The sequence below is a fragment of the Ixodes scapularis genome, unplaced genomic scaffold (genome assembly GCF_016920785.2).
Source record: "Ixodes scapularis isolate PalLabHiFi unplaced genomic scaffold, ASM1692078v2 PGA_scaffold2__306_contigs__length_199485367, whole genome shotgun sequence".
Classification (NCBI taxonomy): domain Eukaryota; kingdom Metazoa; phylum Arthropoda; class Arachnida; order Ixodida; family Ixodidae; genus Ixodes; species Ixodes scapularis.
Window position 1 is genome coordinate 100423641 of NW_024609857.1, and position 24303 is coordinate 100447943.

The 24303-nt window shown below is 40.3% G+C and overlaps 1 protein-coding gene and 1 long non-coding RNA gene across 2 annotated transcripts in view; one reads left to right on the forward strand and one right to left on the reverse strand.

Moving 5' to 3' along the window:
• Window positions 1–24303, forward strand: part of LOC120846180 (proto-oncogene tyrosine-protein kinase ROS) — a 614259-nt gene that overhangs the window by 291115 nt on the left and 298841 nt on the right. The gene's annotated exons all lie outside the window — the stretch shown is intronic.
• LOC121836776 lies at window positions 2145–3943 on the reverse strand. The gene is made up of 3 exons (XR_006077994.1): window positions 3909–3943; window positions 2661–2738; window positions 2145–2288 (listed from the first exon to the last, which is right to left on the reverse strand). It is a non-coding gene; the product is annotated as an uncharacterized LOC121836776 (long non-coding RNA).

The window sequence follows — 24303 nt, forward strand, 5'->3', positions numbered from 1 at the left end:
CACGCACACGCTGACTCGCCGACGCGCGTGGCAGTGTACATCGATACCTGACCAAGAAATGGCAAAGTATTGTTAGTTGCTTCAAAGTGGAGCGCCTTATAAAAAGCCGTTTTATGATGTTGAGTTGAAGAGTTATTGTTCCATGAATTATTAAAAAACAATGCGAGGCAGCCACATGTTTAGTATACGCTTACGTTATTTGTGAAAATATCTTCCGGTGCAGATAAACAAAATTTAAAAAGTTCGACCACATTTTTTTCGGTAAGCACCGGCATTCTCAATTTAATTAAATTTTAAAATATTAAATATTTGAAAGATTTTTTTTATTTATAATTTTATTTACAAAGTGTTTTGCGTCGACGGAATTATTTTCAGGAATTCAACTATTATCAAATCTTAAATCGAACGTTTTATTTATCGTATTAATTATCGCACTTCTTGTTCTTAAAGAAACATCAATTTTCACGCGCTTTATCTTTGTTATAAGTACAAGCGCATAATAGAAGTTTCATATGAGCCACCAGTTTCAAAACAAATAGCCAGGGCCCTCACGCTACCCATAAATTGAAACACTGCGACAGCCGAGGTTAGACATCGTGGCCGCTAGGGTGTCATTACGGAGCCGATAAATTTAATGAATGGTAATGGGAGAGCGCGCGCACTGGAGTTCACATAGGCGGTTCATCTTAAACCGATTAACATATTGAACAAAATTCCATAGCGTTTTGAAACCAATGAGGATGGAATATTTAGAAAGCATTTCGTCAACCATTTAAACAATTTTATTGGACCCATACTAGGGCTGTCTGGTGATAATTCAACAAGGCTTCGAAAATCGCGCGCCCAAGTTTGAAATCCAGGAACCGACGAAACTGCATGCGTATGCATGAAGCGTTCCTTGTCGTTGGCGTGGCTGCGTGTACGCCTTATGAAATAATGTTGGGAAGAACCTAACACCGTCTTGTTGTCACCGAAGACCACTTCCGAAATCGCGCACTCATGTTGAAAGCGTTTGAAAGTGATTTCGCCTACTTTTACGCTTCTGGTATCGCCGGCTTAAAACCCACCTAGCCGTATTGGCTTGATTGCCCGAGAACTTTTCTAGATAATTAGTGAAAATGATTTGTTTATTGTTGTCATTATTAGTAGTGTCATAGTTATGTTTTTCGTGCCGCAATGGAATCACGTTACGATCCATTTGTTGCGTGACATCATCACGTCACGTGACTTACGGTGTCACCTTACGTCATTAATTTGCGCGGCGTCACTCTGATACGTGACTTGATATGGCACCGCCACATCATGACGTCAGCTGACACGAGGTAACAGGTGATGTCACGCAGGGCGTGACGTGAGAGTCGTATACGTGGCTTGCATATGACGTCATTTCCGATGAGCTCCAGAGAAAAGGGGAAGAAGGAACTCCCTTCTTATCAGGATCCTCCTTTGTGCCTCCCGGATTTGGGCAGGCGTCGCCATTCTCCTCCCAGAAGATTATAGAAATTTAACCCGTCACTCAAAATTCTTACAACAGCAGCTTCCCTCTCCTCCTTTTACATGGTGGTCAAAAGTACACGATGTGACGTCAGTGCAAGGCACCTATACAGCTTCGAGACGTCAGCGGCGCTACGTCAGTGTAGAAGGTTTTGGCGGAGTTTTGAAAATCGCCACCGTTGTTATGGAGCGCGATCGACGGCGCGAAACCCGCGAAGTCTCCTGCTAGCTACTATAGCGGTAAAATACATTCTTTGCTTTCTTCAGAGGCGTCTACCTGATGCAAGTGTTTGCGGGAATACATTCGGGACTTTTTATGCGGGTTTGTTTTGTTAAATATTCCGGATGTTTTTTTGTTACTCAGCTGGTCAATTCGAATTCACGTGACGTAGGGAAGCTTTTACGGCCTTCTAAATGTTTAGCGGATGCCATTCGACTTTTTTTGCAGAAATTAAGGTTTCTGTATTCTGGGCGTGGATGATTTGATTTTAGACGCGTTAGAAACTTTATTGTGCACCCCCCCCCCCCACCCCCCCTCCCACACACACACTCACACACACGGTTACATTTAATATCCTTGAAAACTCATTTTTCAACACAAATGTAGTTTTTTATTTAGTGCAAGAAACGACTGCAAACACCGCCTCACAAGTTGGAGTTGCCACGTCAGTTGCAGCTTTCGTCATACATAATGTATTTCTCTCCCACACCGCAAAGAAGATCGAAAACAAAATCACAACCGATGGAGTGATGACCAAGTTCGCTCTCGGGGACCAGAAGAGCACAAGCAGAATCTGCAATGAATGCAATAATTAATTTATATGATCCGAATAATTTTATATGAACTGAGTGCGAAAACAAACTGTTTTTAATCAAGCGAATTAAAACGTAGGAGCAAATACAGTGTTCAAATGTATACACTTTTTAGATTCCTCTTTGCCACTATGTGGTGCAAATGGAGGCTAGAAAAAGAGGCTTCAAAGAGGGAGCGAAGAATTCGACTGGATGGTCTGTTCGTTAACACTCGGGGAGACCATTGAACCTAATATATAATTATAAGATACGTTCATATTTTTGCTCTGATAAAACTGTAAAATATGCCATAGAAATTTTCAAAGCACTTCACACGAGTAAGCGTTCTTCCTCGCTACAGAATGCAATCTTACCGTCTACATAGACGTTTCTGAGTAGAACACACTTCTTGCAGTCCAGGTAAGCGACGTATAACAGGATAGAAGTATTTCCTAAGGAAATAAACGACACCACCTTTATAAATTTTCTGATAAATAAGTAGTAATCGTTTTTGTAGTATATTTTAACTTATTAAAAGCAGATATGTACAAGTTACTCAGAAAAAGTAATTAAGTTAAGTTTCTGAGAATTGCCTTCAGGAGTAATTTGAGTCGAGTATGATAATACTAAAAATAACTGAGTACATTACCGCAACCGTAAAAAGTAAAGAATTACATTTGAAGCTACTTTTATATTTTTTATGGTGACAGTAAAGTGCATATATATATATGTTTTGACAGAAATGCTTTAATGGCTTGTTCTGCTCGTTCGTGCCTAATAGTTTTGATTTTTTTTCAAAGATTATGTATTGTGGATGCATCATTTATACTTTAATGTTGAGGACTGCCTGAGCTTGACTTTGCAGACAGTGTTTGATTTTTTACAGTGTGAGTAACGTACATTTAAAATGTGCTCGAAGTAAGTACAAAGTAAATAAGAAGTTATGTACTTCAAGTGCATAATCTCAAGTACAGCGAGTGCAATGTATCTGAAGTGAACTGCTGTAAACACAATATGCTTTCACAGTAAAATAGAAGTACTTCTTAACACAATCTTTCATGATGCCCTTTTGTACCCTATGCAGTTTTTTTAGCTGGTATGCGCTTCTACGGGAGTAATCGGAGGTGCATCAATTTTTGTCTTAAATGGCAGCAAATATTGAATTAATTCGAGTCCCGACAGAGTAGCTGTATTACTATAGCCGACAAACTATTTAATACGATCAAATTATAAGGCACTTATTTGTATCGGTCTGATAGCCGTCATTACTTCACTCAGAGAATTTACCAAATCACGTCTTTTACGTGATTTGGTAAATTACTAGGGCTCATCATTTTCGTTGAGTATGATGCGTTCTGTTTAGCATCCGACAAGTCTGTTAGGTAGATTTAGTTTTCTTCATCATAAAACAAGTGGTTCAGTTGAGTTCTGAATGTGAATAGAAAATAAGAATAAACGCAACATTAAAGTGTAAAATCTATAGCGTTGCCAGCATCAAGTTAGAAATGACAAAAAAGTTGCATCTAATTTTGACCCATAATTTTTCCGGTTATTTAAACTTCCAGAAGCAACTAATATTTTAGTTGGTAACGAAAGACCGACTGTCCATAAATTTTGCTTACCTTCACCTCGGATATTAACAACGTTTTTAGCGATATATCCGTCAGATGAGTCAAGAGTCACCATCGAATTTCTGCAATAAAAGACGCAGAAAAAAATAACAACTAGGTTAATCTGCACCAGACAAACATTCAGAAAACTCTACCACAGTTCTACTCCATCAGCCAGTCAGATCTCGAGAATAAACAACTTATAGAGGTACAAACCTTAACAAAGAGGTGTCTTGAGCCCATATCTGAGAAAAAGACAACTACAGTATAATATATAAAAAGTAACAAGATTTAACTTTGTAAATTGAGGGCGTACTCCTAATTTGCGTATACATAAAAGAAAAGCCACAAAAATATTGTCAAAGCTAAAAAACACAACATAAGTTTTATAGTTTTATGTTGTGAAATCATTTCTAAATAATTACAATGGAATACCCGGCAACACCATTAAAATAATTTGGCAACCCTAACGAATTGGCCAAATATTTTAATAAATAGAGTGAATCTATGAAGAAAACGTTTTATTCGGTCGTGTACGAAATGGTTTCATTGTGTTCCGAAACTATTTTTTAGGTTAGGAACAAACCTAAATTTAATATATGATTTAAAATGATTATGCCATGGACTTTGTACTCTAGATATTGGGTGAAACTAAGGGAGTTAAACATCAAAATGAGAGATGCAATATCAGTATTGTTTAGATATTGAAGCTTACAAAGAACTTATACGTATTTTCATGCATGCAACCAATACTATTTTCGTACTGTTGATTAACTATTGCAAATCTTATGCCAGCAAGAACAAAATTATTAAAAGTGGAATTGGCTTGACTGGTGATATAATTTTTAATAATCAAGCAGATCGAGTTGTACAAGAATAGAGCATCAATTCTCCAATTATTTACTTTTCTTTGTATAGAACAAGTAGTTTTTTTGTAGTAGTATAAACATAGAAAAATGGTATTATTTTATACTTTCGGGATAGAAAAATATTATAAAGTGAATTATGAAAAAACTATTTTTCAAGCTTTAATATTATATTTCTTATTTGTTATTGTCGTTGATTTACACTGCACCGAAGCACACACAGGCCTCCACGCGTTGCGTGAGCAATGTTTGGTATAAGAAAGGCTATGAAGTAGCCAAAACCGAATAGAGCTCGCCAATATTGACATAGTAGAGACTACTGCGTCTTACGGAACCCAATTAACAATACCCAAGACATTCTAGAAAACCATAGCTAACTGTTTAGTTATCTTGAATCTGCCATTACACCAGTACAAGCCTGGCAATTATGTTACCGCAAAAGCGTACCGCCCAACGCACCCACAGCTCCGCATACCCAATGCCTTGCGCACACCCTCTTGCTTCCGCGGGCCAATCTTGAGAAAGCGCTCTTGTCAAAATTTACGAGGAATTGAAGTTCCCGTAATCCCATGTATTTATTTTTAATAGCTGGTACTTGCACAGTCTGATTTCCAAATTTAAATATTGTCGGGAATTCACCGTCTACTTGTTCGTCCATTTCATAATCATAGATGCACTTAGCCGTGCCCCCAAGAACTGGATCAAACTCGTAATTTCTGTACACTGTATACCAGGACTCTTCTAGTGGGAAACACTGGATAAAATGAGGGTAAAAGCAAAGGTAGCTTTGCATATTAGACTAACACGTTGTAATACGCATATACGACCACAGCTATTGCTTCGCTTAAACAAAAATCAAAATACTGGTAATAAATAAAGTAAAAACAATCTTCTCAAGGAGTTACCATTATTTGAAAGAGAATTTTTGAAACCATCAAAATGCATGGACACGTCCTACCTGTGGCATCATTAATTCATCATTTCAATCATAATCTCACCACATATATAAACAACGACTATATTCAGTGCTCAGTCAACAAACCCGAAATGAAAATATTAATTCCATTATTGAAAAATTCTGCTGACACTACTTCAGTCATCAATAGTCATTGAAACTGAATATTGCGTAGAATAGACACAAACCCTTTTCTGCACCTAACTTTGACTAAGTTTCCTCAGTTAGTCAAAGATCAAGCCACGCGATAATCCTTTACGTATGATCATATTTGACTGGTGGGCTTTACTTAATATTCGTTGAAAACTTACAAGAAAGTTTATGTTGGAAATTGTTTTCACACTTATAATACTATAGCACCAGAGAACAAAACAACTAAAAACGCCCGAAAGCCTCCCCTTCGCTCGAAATTTCATTCTCTGCTTCTATCACGTGGATCAGGTGTAGTAATGGCCCATGGAATATACCCGCATGGATATTTTTCTTTACATATCAAGCTGAAACTTTGAATGCATATTTAAAAAAAAATGAGCTTACAGAATTTAAGAGTAGAACATCGAGGGGGGTAAATTGTTTACGTTAGATGACCATTGGCAAATAAGGTATCAACGTTTAGTTTATTCACACACTCGAATAAATTAATTGTTCGAAATTTTGAAGCTCGATTGCCAACACTTTAGGTTTCTTTTGAATAAAATAATGACGCAATGCGTGGGCAAATCATTCCTGCGTTCTATTTAAATGTTCAACAACCAACTGAACTTACGTAGTATTTGTTTTAAAAGTACTGTTAGCCGGTGTAAATATCTACAGGACACGTCACCTTAAGTACAAGGCATAAAACCTCTAGCTTGGGTTGGGACCATATGCTTTCAATCGTTGCTTTGTCGAGAGGACTCGAATTTTCCCAAAACGTTCATTATTCATCAAAGTCCGTCTCAAATATGTAGAAAAAAATAATGCGATACCATACTTTAGCTACTTCAAACGGTTTTCGCGATACGCTGTCTGACCTCGTATGCGCGTCGTGCGTACGCGCCGCGCTTATGCGGAGGCGCAGCGCGGTAGAGCGGTGGCTCCGCATACCCATGCCGTACGCATACGGAGGCGCCGCGCGTACGCGGACGTCGCCCTCGACGTCGTCATAGAGGTCGCTTTAAACATCGTCTTTGACGTCGTGTTCAACGCTGCCCTCGATGTTATTCTGGAGACCTTCCTAGAGGTCGTCCTAGAAGTCGTTCTAGACGTTGTCTCTGACGTCGTCCTCTAGGATGTCATTCTAGAGGTCGTCCAGGAGGTCGTCCTAGACGCTGTTTTTGAGGCTGTCTTAAAGGTCGTCCTAGAGATCGTCCTACATGTCGTCCTTCAGACCGCCGTAGTGGTCGTCCTAATGGTCGTCCTAGACGTCATTCTGAACTTCGTCTAGGTCGTCGTCCTCGACGTTTTCCTCCCAAGCAGATAAGCCCGCGCCGCGCATAGACGAAGCGGCAGAACCCACAGGTTCACCTCTGCGGCCAAGCTACGAAGGAATTATCGGTTTGAGTTGAGCTATTTGCCACATGGTCAATGATGGTGGAGAAAATGTTTGAACATCAAACGATTGCACAGAATGAACAGGACACAGACACTAAACTGCAATGATGGTAGGGAAGTAGTTTGAACATTAAACGATTACACGGACGCAAAATTGTAAACAATTACACATAAAGGAACCAGTCACTAAACTTCGAAATCACGCGCTACAGTCGCACTGACGTCAGTGATTACGTCGTAAACTATTCGTAAAAGAAACAGTTTACTCAAAATATGCGTCGTCGCTTTCACAGTGAGCTGCGTCTTGAGCATCATGACGAATGCTATCGGAATTTATAAACAACCAACAATAGCGGTTTATCTGGCCCTTTTAACGCTTCCCATTAAGCGTTAAGTTAACCAAGATTGATGATAGGAGCATACCCAATAAAAATACTGACAGAAAAGCCTGATTCAGTCGGCTAAAAGAGGTCTCCGTTATTGCGCTGCACATTGTAGGTTACTTTGAACCATGAGTGTTCCAAAACGCAAACAAAATTAGCAAGGCGAATGAACTCGCTCCGCATTCTATAAATTAGTTACTGCTGTGGTGCTTTATACTTCTGAAATCTTTTATCAAATATAATTGTTCAAGAAATACTGAAACTAGTATGTTTTGGATACTAGATTTCCTGTTACAAAGTGCAATGAAATAATGTTTCATTAATATAATGTTTTATTTTTTTAATATTATGATATTAGTGAAATCACCATAGCTTACGACAGTCTTAAAATATTATAGCGATATTTGTTATAAATGCACTACTCATGCAACGTAATGCCCTATTCTTTTTTACCTATATTGTTTCGTATGTGAAAAATAGTTCATATCACGGAGCATTACCATTATTGCGCAGTGTTCACTCCACCTTTCAATTTTATTTTGTATTTCAATATTTCGTTGTTTACAATATATTCAGAGCCCAACTTTATCCGTAGCGTACTAAGTAAAGATCCTCTTTTTAGTCGGGCTATTTTTTTACGTACCATCGTGCTTCGTATTTCGAAGGCAAGTTCTACGGAGTAAAGACGGGGATACTATGTCCTGAACATAGTTAAAAACTTGCAAAGCCATAGTGTCTTCTCTACTCAGGAAATGAGGAAGTAAAATGTAACACACAAAAATTGATCTATATTTACTCTCGGAAAATCGTTACTGTAAATATTAAAAAAAAAAAAAAAAAAAAAAAAAAACTAGATATGCTGTTTGGATTTAGAGTAGTTGGTAAACTTAAACACTCGTGCTAGGACATTTCGCATAAAGCTATTACCGGCACCGTTGCTCCTTTGAGTCTCCGGAGAGACACATCCGTTTTAATACTAGGTAAATGTTACTCGAAACATACATCAAACTGAAGACAGGAAAGTCAAACCGCAAATATTACCTTAGATTCGTCTTGATATTTTTCAAGAGCTGGATTTAACTCTGGCCATGTGGGAGTTCCACAGGATACGTGGACATAAATTAAAGTGATTCCTGAAAACAAATATTGATACATGCTTGAAACAGCAATTTTGGCTCTTGATGAAATTCAACTGGCGTGTAGCTGTGGCTTTTCGTGCTATAACTCCGGATTTATAAAGGGGGGAATTGCGAGACTTCGGTTTTTGTTTAACGCTGCAGCTGGTAATTTTAGTCTGAACCTACAGAAAAACAACAGTGCAATCTAAAAAGGCGCATGACCTTTCCACGCGCTCTTCAACTTTATAAACAACCTTAACAGCAGTAATTACTTTTGCCAAAAATATGGGCATTTATAAGCTCTGTGCTTTTTTTGTACGTTTCTCTTCAATTATACCTTTCCGAAAAAAAGAGCTGCATCGTGTAAATAATTACCAATTATCTTAGAAGACGTGCCACGACATAAAGCACTTTTATATTTATGATTATAAAGGGTTATGTTCAAAAATATGAATCCCACAATGCAACCCTGGAATTCTGTTTACTTGTAAACAAAACGCTTTGCTTTCGACGGGGTTTAAGGGTATTTCAGAAACAAGCAATTTTCCTTCATTTACATTAATGTCATTTGGAGGTGCGTATTGACGTCTAGTGATTAAATATTGCAATTACTCACACCAGGGTAACAGTACTACAAGCATTTCAGATATTAAGCGATACCTAACAAAAAACATGCATCAAAAGTTTCAACAAATAGCTTTTTGAACATCCGATATATGCTTGCTTCATGCATAATGACACAACACAAAGAGAATATACGCGTACAGCTGTTTTACTAAGTCACAATGTGGTGTTTAGCTTGCACTAAGGCGACACTCGTCACATAACGTCTGCCCACACCACAGTACAGCTGGCTGTCTATTTAAACCACCAAGCGCCTCCCCAAGCACCAGCCATCACTGTTAGAACCCTAGCATCATTGTCTAGATTATGTGGAGACTGAACCTGTCCTATAATACTTATTTTCTCGGCTTGTGTTCTCTTGCAACATCCGGAGCAACGAACAGTGGCAGTAACACTGGAGCCACAAATTTGATGTTTACGGTATTCCAAAAGAGCTCATGAGAATGTAGCCTGACCTTCAATTATTGTCATCATTAAATTTTAACTACCCACTTTGATTTATTTTATAAGTCTTGCAACGTATGATTGACAGACCGAATAAATACAAATTTAACCTCATGCATCGCTTTGTGAACCGAGAAGGTTATAAGTTCTCCACTCAATAAGGAAATATAGGAATTTGGAATTAAAATAGGGATCAGCCGAGACGTGCTCAAAATTATTTATGAAGCAGTACTAGGGAGGTCTTTTGTATTCCGCGCAATCATTGACATCTTGAGATTTTGGAAGTGAGCGCTTCTGACTTCTTGACCGATGGTCTCAAGATTTATTAAAACGTATACCCAAGTAACTGCCCATCACAAGTTCAAGCATAACGACAGTAAAAAGAGAGCAGACAATTCAAGGCAAACATTGAAGGCTGATCACTGCACAGGGAACAAGAACTGCTGTTTCCAAGCGCATTGATCAAACGTCGACAAACCAAAAATAATTGGCTAGGCTACAGGCGCCAACGATGGCTCATTGCCAACAGTTTGTAATCTAAAATATGAAGTTGTAAAAAAAAACAGGCATCGTTTTAAAACTAATCGCGGTACGCTTGCATTGTTTCACGAGGATGAAGCACCAAACTAGTTGTTACTAAGGTTGACACACACCCTCAAACCTCTACCTTCATATTTCAGGGAACCTTAAATACTGCGTTAAGATTAGAACCAGACGAAAACATATTTTTTTCATGCGATGAGCATGCTGGACAATTCATTGAATAATCGGAATGTGTTCATAGACATTTTAATTTTTGAACTGGTTAATCGATAAAAAAATTGGCGAAACAAAAGAATGTAAAATTAGACACGTTCACCACACCAACGTGGGCGGAACACCTGTCTGAAGGGCGAATTTTCGGTAAACTTTCAACAGAAAGTAAACTGTACAGGCACGATGTGTATCCCCAGAGAAGTGCAGAATGTTACACAAATCCCGACCACTTTAACGCCGTGCGAGTTTAGCCCCACTCTAAAGGGATACCTCAACGAAATTTGAAATATACCTTTCGGGTTGAGAAATGGATGAATATGACCCACAATATTCGTAAATGACAATCGCACGTTTGTATCTTGAGCCTGATGGCTGTATTTTTCGTTAGAAATGGTCCACTCTGGCAAACGTGCGGAGAGCAGACAGTGGAGAGCATGTTTCTCTCGGAGCCATACGTCCCGACGCAGAGGACGCTCACAGCTATCACAGCCCATCCCGCTCTGTGGACGTAACCCGTGATACGCTTTCCGCGTGTCGCTGTGCCCACTCTCCAAGGTCACGTGACAGCAACACGGTCTTCGATAGCCCCGGATGGCTCGTAGCTTCCTCTTAAAGCAGCCGAAGCAACACCAGCGATCGGTCCACCGCAAGTAACCCCAAATCTATCTTTGTACGACTTTTGAGTGCCGGGTTAATCTTCTATAATGTTGCAGAGGGACAATAGCGACTTCTGGTACGCACGAAGGAGAGTCTCAGGAAGAGTGCAGTTCCTCCTTTAGCTCTTCTCTCGTCATGGCCGGAGACGAGACAATTACCGTCACTACCTGTCAAGGTTCCTAGACGGGCATTACAAACGACGCATTAGCGGCATCCACATGGTGCTCTTTGCTGGTCGTTTATTCGTTCTAAAATTCCTTTTTGTTTCTCTTTCTACAAGAGATTGTGTGTCTCATGTGATAATACTCCTTTGAAAGACCAAGAAATGAGCGCCAAAAGTTCGTTGTAGTATTCCTTTAACGCCGTGAGGTTTAGCGCCATAAAGACTTTTGTGAACGATCAAAAGAGGTCCAACTTGTCAGAGAGTATCAACGATTCGCTTTGCCTCGTGCAGCTGAAGTGTGAGTACTTGCAACATTTGTGAGTGTGAGCGTCTTTGAACTGTTCTCTATGACACGTGGAGGCTCATTCATAATCAAAAGTTTATATTACGCTTTTAATCGCATACTCAGCAAACGCAAACAAAAAAGGTATTTTTTAAAAATATGATGCATGGCAATTAACGAGAACAATTATTCAATATTTAGTTGATTAAATAATCGCGATTAACTGGGCAAGCTTTAAATCGAGGCCCAGTCCTGGCAATAAGAGTTCCTGATACTCATTTCCAGGAAGGTATATTGAGGCAGAAATATTTTACATGCACTTGATAAATGCAAATGAGTTTACAATGTTGCAACCCGAGACTGGGGTATAAAACAGAAACTTAAGCAGGTTAAGTTGCAGCATGGCACACATCCACCACCTCGCCTGTACTTTATCCTTTTTTTCACAAATGAGTTTGCAAGGCACGTGTGTCTTTGGAATTATAGGTGCAGTTTCTCGAGGGGTCATATGAATTATATACCACAATCGCAAATCACATAAAGTCGGAACGATTTCCACAGAAATAAGTCAGTGTTAATAGACATAAGCACCGTCCACGATGTTTTTTTTTACCCTTTTTTAATTTCTGTAGACACCGGTAAATGCACTAATCACTGGAGCAATGATATAAATCTGGGACCAACTTGAAAAATTGTACTATTTTCCTCTTCGAATGTCACGAGGTAGAAAACCGACAGTAATTTCTAAATATAAATGGTGCCTAGGGAGGTGATAGTTTTTTATTCTGCACAGTTAGACTGGAGACATATTTTGTTGATTTATACAATATATAAAGTAAATATCATATTACGATCTCACTAGTGATCTAAGACCTAGGCCTATATGGTACACATAAAATTGATTTTTCTGAAATTTTAACATAATGTGTACTTGCATAATATTTTCTGCAAAAAGAAATTTTTATTTTGTGCTGTACATTATTATGGCAGCGGCACTTTAATTTCATACAGCGAAGGACGAACTGGTATCGCTCTTTTAAAATTGAACACGCGTTTCGAGTGGGTATTTGAATTACCTAAAAATATAAACATATATTTAGCCCCATTTCCACACTGAACAAAACCACTTTTTTTAGAAAACGTTTGTTTCTACAGATATTTTCAAGTGAAGCACCGTGAAAGGCTACATTTTGGCTGCTTCCTTTTTGTACCAGTTCAGTCGATTGTTAAAAGTAAAAACAAAAACACTTACACTCTTTATTTAAGAGTATGGCGCATGGCCGATTTCATTCTTTAAATTCAGCTGTTTTGGCACATTGCGTGCCAGAGATAAAAAATCCCAAACATCGCATTCATGACGTTTTTATTACATCTTCCGAGCCTTGTATCGTAGAGTTCATCATAAAGTTTGCTTATTAAATACTATACATAGTTAGGCATATACATTGTCTTATCGACTGGAACCATTTCCGGTTAATTTATTATCACAAAATAATACAAATGAATATTTATATTTGGTTAAATAAAGTGTAGGCTTAATTTGAACCCGCATTGTAAAAACAGTAGTGTATACTTTCAAATGTGTATATACTGCTCCCGATAATGCTAACCTTCTTTTAGCATAATCAAACTTCCCTCCATTTAATGCATTCTCTGTACTAGTGCTCAAATACAGATGCATGCACCTCAATCGGCCAAATGCTGGTTAGTTTTTGATAGTTGTTTTCACAGCAAGCTTTTTAGCCTTCAAATGCTTAGGGCAGGGGGTCGGAAGTGTTTTAGAGGTGAAGAGGCAAGGAAAGTGTCGGTGTAGATCGGGAGGAAGAGACCGTAAGACGGTTTCCCCCTGAGGCAAAATTGTCTGCGCCTACCCCTCTGGCATTTCAAAGCCGCAATCTACGTAACTGCACAAGGATGATCTTCATGGTTCTATTCAATTTTCAAATATGAAACATGCTGTGAATGTAAAAAATGATTTCAACAAAAAGGTCGTTATATGAATATACATGACAACGTCAATTTTGGAGACCTACTGCGTATTTCTGAAAGTCAAAACTTAAATTACAGCACTTTATTCACTCTGTCTGAAATTAATAAAGGTTATCATAAAGTGAGCCGTGTGGGCTTACGTGTGATGTACCGATTCCTCTCTTTGTTTTTGTATCGATCGAATATAAATTTGCAAATCAAGAACTGACCTCCACGAGCTTTTTACAAAGCTGACCTCAGAAGATCCACGCTGCGGTGTTTCATACTGGGAAAAAGTTAATTTTGATATATTGTCACTGTGCAAGCTCGACCTAATTTGTGAACGTCAGCCATTGTTAAAACTGTGCATATGTAAGTTTTAGTGTAAAGCCGTGGAGGAGCTAAGGCGCTGCAACGCCAGCGACAACACCAGAATTTCTGGTTGCAGAATCGCGTAGTTCAAACAACACTTAAGATTGAGTCCGTGCACTCTTCGGGACGAACAGACCACGACAATCAGAAAAACACAAACAATATTAGGGATAAAATATGTAAATTAAACTGAGATAAGACCAAGATGAGCCCCGATGCTAGTGCGCTAACTTTAATAATAATAATAAGAAGAAGAAGCAAAAGAAATTTTATTTTCACACACATTGGAATTGAAGAATTAAATACGGGCACATAGAAGCCTGCAGATCGCTTGTATGATGACACCCATACAAAATTAAAAAGCCGTTATCGTGATTTTACAATGTTAGACAAAATGTTGAACTATAAAACAAAAAAAAGTGCTAAAGAAGAAAAAAAAAGAAGATACAGGCACGAAAAGGGTTGAGCGAAAACAGGGTAAGAAGGGAAAAATAAAAACAAGCGAAGCTAAGTTAAAATTAGCCTAACTAATTACAGTTCAAGCTCGAAACATGCAGACCTAGCAAAGAGGTGCTAGATGAAACCAAAGTTAGTGCACTTGAGTGCCTTCTTCAGTTGTTTCAGGAATGTAATGTCAATGAAAGTGTCAGGGAGGGCGTTGATCACATACCGAACGTAGTAATTCCGAGTGCATTTACCTGGTCGAACAAATTGGTGCTACAAAACGAGGAACGCGACGAAGTATTCGGAGGGACTGAAGTAGTATTTTGAACTCATTTTTCCAAAATTTGCGAAGCACTACCGTTTGTATAAAGAGAGAAAGCAGATTGGGCAATTGAAGACTTCGAAAAATATCATTGTTACTGGAAAAGTTAGAATTATATATAACGCTTATGGGATTCCTTTCAATAAAGAATTAACTTTGAACTGCCAACGACCCTAACAGTTGCCAAACACCGTAACACTGTATCAAAGGTTACTGTAAGGAAGCGCATGGACGATTATTATTCTGATACCGACTGGCATAAAAAAATGCAGAGCATACAAGACACAATTCGTAATTTGCTACAAATATATGACGCATGTGCATTCCAAGACATATCAAAATCAAAATGCACACCTAAGTATGTCACGTGATCGAAAGACTTGATGGATAAACCGCTGCATTGAGCACAACTGAAAGGGTGAAGCAAAAACTTTACTTGAGCCTGGCGTCTTTTAAGAGGGTTGTGAAAACAAACCAGCTCTGTTTAGAACGGTTTATGTCTAGGAGGTCATCACCGAACCAATCCATGATATGAGTGGCATTTATTTTGAGTGTGTGGAGTGAGTCAGAAAAATTATTATGACGTGACACAAGGAGAGTGTCATCCGCATATTGGTAAATTTTACACCCGTTGATAACCTGGGCCATGTCGTTCACAACAAAATTGAAAAGTAGAGGAGAAAGAACAGAACCCTGAGGCACTCCTGCCAGTAAAAAAAGCCGAGAACTTTTAAAGTTTCCAATTAGGACAAGCTGGGACCTTTTAGATAGAAAGTTTTGCCGTAAAGAATAAAACAGGCCGCGAAAACCAAGCCAAAATATTTTTTTTAGGGGCAACTGATGGCTGACAGCGTCGAAAGCCTTAGACACATCAAGAAAAAAGAGCACATGCAAATATATTACTTTCGAATGTTGAATATATGTAATCAGAAAAATCATCAAGGGCCGGTTGGGTGCCTTTCCAGTAATGAATCCGTACTGAGTATATGAAAATATATTGTTCTTATCTAATAAAAACTGCTCATAGCTGCCTTGAGTTCATCAGGTATGCTGCCAGACGTATTGAAGCCGTTGAGCATTGCGAGCAGAACATTCTTAATATATAGGAAATTTCTCTGAAGATCATACGCTCGAATACCATCAATAGCGGGAGATTTGCTGTGTTTGAAACTAAATAAAAGGGTTGCAGATCCTTCTCGTCCAAGCAAGGAAGGAAAGCTGACGCCGAAAATTCATTATTTAGGGTGCATGAGTTCACAACAGTGGTCCTTGGCACGCCATAGTATTTAGCAAAGAAGTCGTTAACGTCGTCTGCTAATGCTGAGGTAAGTGACCCAGAATTTCGTTCCAGGGTTTGGTCAATAGAATTTCGAGAACCAGTGCCTCGGAATTGATTAATCAGTGACCATTTTTTCGCTGTACTAAATCTGAATTCTTTCAATTGTGATTTAAAAAAAAACACGGTCTCTTTACAGACCGACTGACCGCGCTTACTTTATTCTTTAAGTGCTTGAATTCATTTTGTCAATCTTTGTTGTTGCGAGACCTGCGAAACCGACTTCCCAGGGTCTCTTTCTCTTTAGACATCTTGAGTATATTATTATTTAGCCATTTATGATGAGGTCTCCGCTTTTTTAAAGTAACAGTTCTACTGGCAGCAACAGTAAGCGAGCGAAAACCTGGAACAAAACTTGAGTTTAGATCAGTTTTATCAACTGTACCTAAAAAGACCTGCCAGTCATGAGAGGCAACTGACTTGTCGAAATCAACATTATCAATAATTGCGGCTTGTCTTGAACTTTCGCATTTAGATTTTGACGCCACTGTGTGTGTTAGCTGACACCCCACGAAGTAGTGATCTGCTAATATTTCCAGAATAACAGCAGATTCCACATAGACACCTGGTCTATGTGGAGTAATAATAATAATAATAATAATGTCTATTACACGGGTATTCAGAAACACAGTACAAATTCTAACTACTATCGCAGTAAATTATCTTCTTCCTTTTCTTCACAAACGTCTAGCTGGATACAGGTGTTTATTGGAATGTACTCATTCGGGAAGTTTCATGTAGGTTAGCTTTGTTAAATATTCCAGATATTTACTCTGTCATTCAGCTCGCCATTTCGACTTCATGTGATCTAGGGAAGCGTTCACCACCTTCCAAACTTTTAGCAGATGCGATTCAACTTCCTTGCAGAAAGATAGGTTTCTATATTTAAGGTGTCGCAGGCGTCGATTTCGGCTAAACAGCAGGATCGAGCGCTGGGGCGAAAATTGACTCCGGCTCGCCATGCGAAACCACTTATGTGCACGCGTCGGCTTCCAGAACATTCGGCGTAGAACATTCGGCGCTAGAACATTCGAAACTCAAATAAGCAAGTGGTTCTCGAATTTACTAGAATGCGAGAGTTACAGGGATAATAAAAATGTACGTCCGCTTCCAGAAATCGAACTGTGGCCTTTTGCGTGGGAACCAAGCAAGATTACCGCTAAGCCACGAGCTCGCTGCCTACTGAATTAGCTGCAAGCGTGGCAGTTTAAGGTTACAAACCTTAACAAACATGTGTCTTGTGCCCAAAGCTCAGAAATAGGCAACTACAGCATAATAAATAAACGTTAATCACCTTACAACTTTGCCGAATTGAGCGCGATCTCTTAATTTACGCGCGCATAAACAAAAAGCAATAAAATATCGTAAAAAAAATATATATATATATACTTTTTAGTTTTATTTAGCGAAATTATTTAGAAATAATTAAGATACGATATTTGGCAACCTTATTAAAATATCTTGGCGATCCTAGCGAACTGAATCACTATAATATAAAAAGGAGTGGATTGCTGGAGATGTTCCTCCAAACACGTTTTATCAATCGTTTATAAAGTGGTTTCATTGTGTTCCTAACCTATTAATTTATGTGAGAACCAAACTCAATTTATTGCATGATTTACAACAATATGCGATGGACTTCGCACTCTATATATAGCACGAAACGAAGGGAGTTAAGCACCGAAATGAGAGTATAGTTAAGATATTGAAGTTTACAAGGAACCTATACGTTGTTTCATGCATGAAAAATACTATTATCATGCTTTTGATTAACTATTGTACATATTATGACAGCGAGAAAGCAATCATTAAAAGTGGAATTGGCTTGACTGGTGATATAGGCTCTAGTAATCAAGCAGATCGAGTTGTACAAGAATAGAGCATCGATTCTCCAATTATTTATTTTACGTGCACAGAAAAAGTCCTTTTTTTGCACTAGTATAAATACAGAAATGTGGTATTATTTCATATTTTTGGGATAAAAAATTGTTACAAAGTGCATTATAAAAATACTATTTTTCAAGTTTTAATTATATAGTTCTTATCGCTTATTCGTGTTCATTTACACTACACCGAAGCACACACAGGCCTCCACGCGTTGCGTGAGCAATGTCTGGTATAAAAAAGGCTATATATTGACCTAAACCGAACACAGCTCGCCAATATTGGCATACCAGAGACTACTGAATTTTACGGTACCCAACTAACCATACCCAAAACATTCTAAAAAACCATAGGTAACTGTTTAGTTATCTTGAATCTGTCATTACACCAGTACAAGCCTGGCAATTACACCAGTACGCACTCACAGCTCCGCAAACTCTCTCTCTTGCGCACACCCTCTTGCTTCCGCGGGCCAATCTTGGAAAAGCGGTAGAGTCGATTGCTGGGCTAGTTGGTTTTGGAATTTGGAATACATTTTAGCGCTCAAAAAACAGGGACAAAGAGGCGAGAAACAGACAGCACAGTGCGCTACTAACAACTGATTTTATTACGTGAAACGACACTTTTATACCACCCGAGTTTCTGATTTTGCTCCATCACTAGCCAACCCGGTGCCAGGCCGCGTCATTGAGTAACGCACGCTCCTTGTCCAGTAAATCAATTGAGGCCACCCTGACACATGCTGCACCACCCTTCCTAATCTCATCTGCCTCGATTATCTATTGCTTAAAAGCGGTCTTGTCAAATTTTACAAGGCATTGAAGTTCCCATAATCCCATGTATTTATTTTGAATAGCTGGTTCTTACACAGTGGGATTTCTAAATTTAAATATTGTCGGAAATTCACCGTCTACTTGTTGGTCTATTTCATAATCATAGATACACTTAGCCGTGCCCCCAAGAACTGGATCACACTCGTAATTGTTGTACACTGTATACCAGGACTCTTCTAGTGGGAAGCACCGGATAGAATAAGGGCAAAAGCTAAAGTAAATTTGCATATTAGAATAACACATTGTAATACGCATATACGACCACAGCTATTGGTTCGCTCAGACAAAAATCCAAATACAGGTAATGCATAAAGTGAAAAAAAATATTCTCAAGGAGTTACCGTTATTAAAAAAGAGAATGTTTGGAGCCATCATAATGCATGGACACGTCCTACCTGCGGTATCGTTAATTCATCATTTTAATAATAACCTCATCGTATATTGACTATATTCAGTGCTCAATCAACAAACCCGAAATGAAAATAATAATTCCAATATTGAAAATTCCTGCTGACACTAGCTCAGTCACCAATAGTCATCGTAACTGAATATTACGTAGGATAAACTTCAAGCCCTTTTCCGCACCTAGTTTTGACTAAGTTTCCTTGGTTAGTTAAAAATCAAACCACGTGATAATCCTTTAAATATGATCTTATTTGACTGGGTGGTTTTACTTGACATTCGTTTAAAACTTACAGAAAAATTTGCGCAGCATGATTTCAGTAAGTCTGCACTCATATCAGTACAACTTACTTGACCACAAGGCAAATTCTTTTGACAATTAGAATAATATATCACCAGAAAACAGAAAAACTAGAAAGACCCAAAAGCCTCCCCTTTGCTCAAAATTTTATTCTCTGCTTCTATCACGTGGATCAGGTGGAGCATTGGCCCATGAAATATACCCGCATGGATTATTTTCTTAACACCTCAAGCTGCAAATGTGTGGTAAGGTTGCCAAAAAATACTCTTTGTGTATGCAAATTAAAAAAAAAAGAGCTTACGTATGTAGAGACTAAAACACTAAAAAGGTCGATTTTCTACGTTCGATGACCATCGCCGAATTAAGGAGCGGCGTTCAATTTCTACACATACTCAAATAAGTGAATGCTTAAACATATTGAAGCTCGAATGTCAACACCGTCGGCTACGTCTGAATAAACTAATAACGCAATGTGTGGGCAACTCATTTCTGCGTTCCATTGAAATGTTCAGCGATCAACTTAACTCACGCAGTGTTTGTTTTAAGAGTACTGTTAGCTGGTATAAGGATCTACATACAACGTCACTTTAAGTACAAGACAAAACGTCAGGTTTAGTTGTGACCAGATGCTTTCAAACTTCGCTTTGTCAAGAGGACAGGAATTTTCAGAACGTTCATTATTCATCGAGGTGTGTCTCGAATGTTTGAAACATTTTTTTAATGTGATGGCATTCTTTATTTATGTCCCCCGGTTTTTTTGCGATACGCTATATGACCTCGTGTGCGCGGCGCGCGGTTGCGGAGTCGCAGCGCGGGAGAGCGACGCCTCCGCATACGCATGACGTCCGCATCCGCGGGCACCGCGCGTGTGTGGACGTCGCCCTCGATGTCGTGATAGAGGAAGTCCGAAAGGTCGTTCTAAACGTCCACATGGACGTCGTCCTAGACGTCGCTCTTGAGACCGTCCTCGATGTCGTCCTTCATATCGCCCTAGAGGCCGTTCAAGAGGACGTTCTCGACGTCGTCTTTTACGTCGTCCTTGACGTCGTCCTAGACGTCGTCCATGACTTCGTCAAAAACGTTGTCCTTGAAGTCGTCCTAGAGGTCGTCCTTGAGACCGCCCTAGAGGTCAACCTAATGATCGTCCTAGACGTCACCTCTGACGTCGTCCTCTAGGATGTGGTCCTCGAACTCTTCCTACCAAGCAGATAGGCCCGCGCCGCGCATACACGAAGCGACAGTACGCACAAATTAACATTGGCGCCCAGAACACAAAGAAATCCCTGAAGTATGCGGCGCAGGCAGATAAACCCGCGCCGCGCATACAGGGAGCGGCAGTACACACAGATTCACATGCGCGCCCAAGCTATGCAGCAATTATCAATTGCTTCGTAGCAATTTAATTAGAGTTGAGCTAGTTGCTGCATGATCAATAATGGTGGTGAAACTGCTTGAATATTAAACGATTACACAGAAAGGACAAGACTCACACACGAAACTGCAATGATTGTGGGGAAACAGCTCGAGCATCAAACTATTACACAGAGACAAAATAGTAAAAGATTACACACAAACGAAGCCATCACTCCTCGAAATCACGCGCTGTAGTCGCACTGACGTCAGTGACTGCGTCGTGAACCATTCATAAAATAAAGTATTTACTCAAAATTTGCGTCGTCGCGTTCTCAGTGAGCTGCGTCGTGAGCCTCATGACGAAGGTTATCGCAATTCATAGACACCAACAACAGCGGTTTCTTCAGCCATTTCAACTCTTTCCATTAAACCCTAAGTTAAACCAGATTGAAGATGTCAACATACCCAATAAAAGGATTGACACAAAATCGTGATTTAGTCGGCTGAAAGGGGCCTTCGTTATTTAGCTGCATATTGTCGGTTATTTTTAACCATGTGTAATCCAAAACGCTAAAGCAAAAGAGCCTAGTAAATGAACTAGCTTCGCATTTTATAAATTAGCTACTGCTGTGGTGCTCTATACTTGTGTGATGTTTGATCAAATATAATAGTTCAAGAAATAGAGAATGGGTATGTGTTAAACATGCGGGTGCCTTCTTACAGGATGCAATGCAAGAATGGTTTTAGTGATATAATGTTTTAAAATTATTTAATATTATATTATTTGTGAAATCACCATAGTTTTCAAAAGTGTCCAGCTAAATATTACAATATATGTTATTAAAGCAAAATGGCACTGACATCCCAAATGTCGTATTATTTTTTATTGTCTAAAACGATGCAAGGAATAGTCAAAAACACGCAAAAAAAAAACGCATCGCGAAAAACAATTTTTCTGCGTGCCCGCGCGCCTTTTTATTTTTGGCATTTATATTTCCCCCGCTCACCTCCTTGCTTCTTTTGGTCGGTGACGTCAAAACTCAGGAAATTTAGAAGCTTTGTAGGCGACATTTCTATAACATTTAATAACGGCAATCGTAAAACATGTTTTTTAACGCAATTTCGAACGCACTACGGCCCCTCTTTTTGAAATATTAAAAATCCGAGTTCGGTGTGATGTCGCTTCCTGCGTTTGTATCCTCCCACGGAAAAATTGACGGCGCTCGAGCAGAGGCTTATCGGCAAGTCGGAGGAGGAGGAGTAAACTTTTATTGATTGCAAAAGACCTTTGGTATAGGTGGAGTCCTTAGTCCAGGTCTCCAGTGCTCTCTGCCGCAGCCATCGCCCTTTGTACCAGCATTTGCCGGTCGTCAGGTGAGGGGCTGAGCAGCGCAGCCTCCCAGGTCTCGTAGGAAGGGGAAGAGGAAAGGGGGAGCGAGGGGTTAGAGAGACACGCCCAAGTGACATGATAGAGGGATGGGTACTTGCCGCAGTGTGGGTAAGTGTCAGGATATCTGTTGGGGTAAAATTTATGCAAGAGTGCCAAATGTTTGAATGCTGTCATCTGTAACTGACGCCAGGTCGTGGCCTGCTCGCGTGTTAGTGAGTGATGAGGTGGTGGATATTTGAAACGTTGGCCGCGTTGAAACGCCAGGACTTCGGGGAAGGGGATTGCGAGAGGCGACGAATCTTCGGTGGATTGGTCCGTGTCCGCGTCGGGTGGCCGGATAGTGCAAACTCGGGCGACGGCGTGTGCATGCCGATTTCCTTCGACAGATTAGTGACCTGGGGTCCAGACCAGAGCCACCTTGGGGAGGGCGGGGCCTTTCGTTTGGAGAGCGTGAAAGGCTTGGGGTGAGATGCGACCAGCCCTGAAACGTCGAATGGCCGTTTGGGAGTCGGTAAGAAGGGTGATGTGCTGGGGGCCGTTCGCAACTATTGCTAGGGCTATGGCCATCTCTTTGGCGACTGCTGGGGTTCTTGTGCGCACCGTTGCTGTGGTGATGGTCCTCTTGTCTTGTCGAATGACGCTGACGGCTGCCATCGACCGGTTCGGGTAAATTGCTGCATCTGTGTATCTGACGTCCTCTGTGTGTATGCCGTAAATCCGTTGAAGTGCTTTCGCTCTGGCCGCACGCCGTCCCGCGTGGAGCGTGGGGTTCATGTCACGTGAAATCGGGGTTGTCTGTATTAGCTCGTGGATTTCTACGGGCAGCTGTACCGTCTCCCTCATGGAATCCGAGAGAGTGTAGGACGTGCAGACCTGTTCATGTGGTCGCGAGTCTCTCTGCTTGGTTTGAAAGTTGAGCTTCGGCCAATTGGCGGTATGTGTTGTATAGCCCCGTGTTCAGTAACTTATCGGTGGACGCGTAAAGGGGGAGTCCGAGAGCGATCTTGAACGCCTTATGGATGATGACGTCCAGTCTCTCCTCGTCCCTCTTCATCGGGTTCAGGTATGGTGCTGCGCATGTGATTCGGCTGACGATAAGGGCTTGGGTAATGCGGATGAGGTCTGCTTCTTTAAGGCCATGCCTACGATTTGTTACCCTTCCCATCATACGCATGATCTGGGGTGAAGACACAGTATGCTGGAGGTGAAGACACAGTATGCGGGTGCGCTCCCCACCACGGGGACAGGTTCTCCGTTCTCGAAGTGAAGTTGAATGTCCGCCGTCGACGTTTGAGGATTGGATTTTCGTTCCCGCTTGCGTGAGCGTACGTGGAGGAGTTGAGATTTTTCAGGGGCACACTTGAGGTTGCCTGCATTGAGGTATTCTTGTACTGAGTCGATGGCTTCCTGCAGCGAGGTCTGCTTCTCCCCGTTCGAGCCCGAGGTCGTCCATATGGTCAGGTCATCCGCGTACAGGGAATGTGTAATGTGTGGAATGCATTCTAGCTGCGCCGGGAGCTTGCACATCGCTAGATTATAAAGAGTCGGTGAGAGCACGGAGCCGACTCTCTATGTTATACACAGGGTGGCCAGTTCCGCTTATTGTAAGCGGATTTGGGCTTCTTTTTTCACCGAGTCGCTGGTAGATTTTTCCAGTCGCTTGTAGCGTTTTTTGGGCTTATTCGCGTTTTTCCCACAAATATTGTTATTTTATTGCTTGTCATGCACATTGACAGCGCGTTTGACGTCCAAAACTCGAAAAACAACATGACCGTTTGGCGCCGCGGTTAGGTGACGCAAGCTACCATCCGTCACAAAATACAAAACAATTACTATCCATTCACAAATGTTTTGGCACCTTGCCCATCTTGCCAGTCGGCAGTCGTGGTCGTCATGCCTTGTCATTGTAATATGCGCAACATAGCTTCGAAGTTGTCGAAGGATGGCAAAAATATTCTAGGGAGTGGGAAAAGGAAACAGCTTAAAGACTGGCTGCGACCAGTCACCGGAGACGATAAAA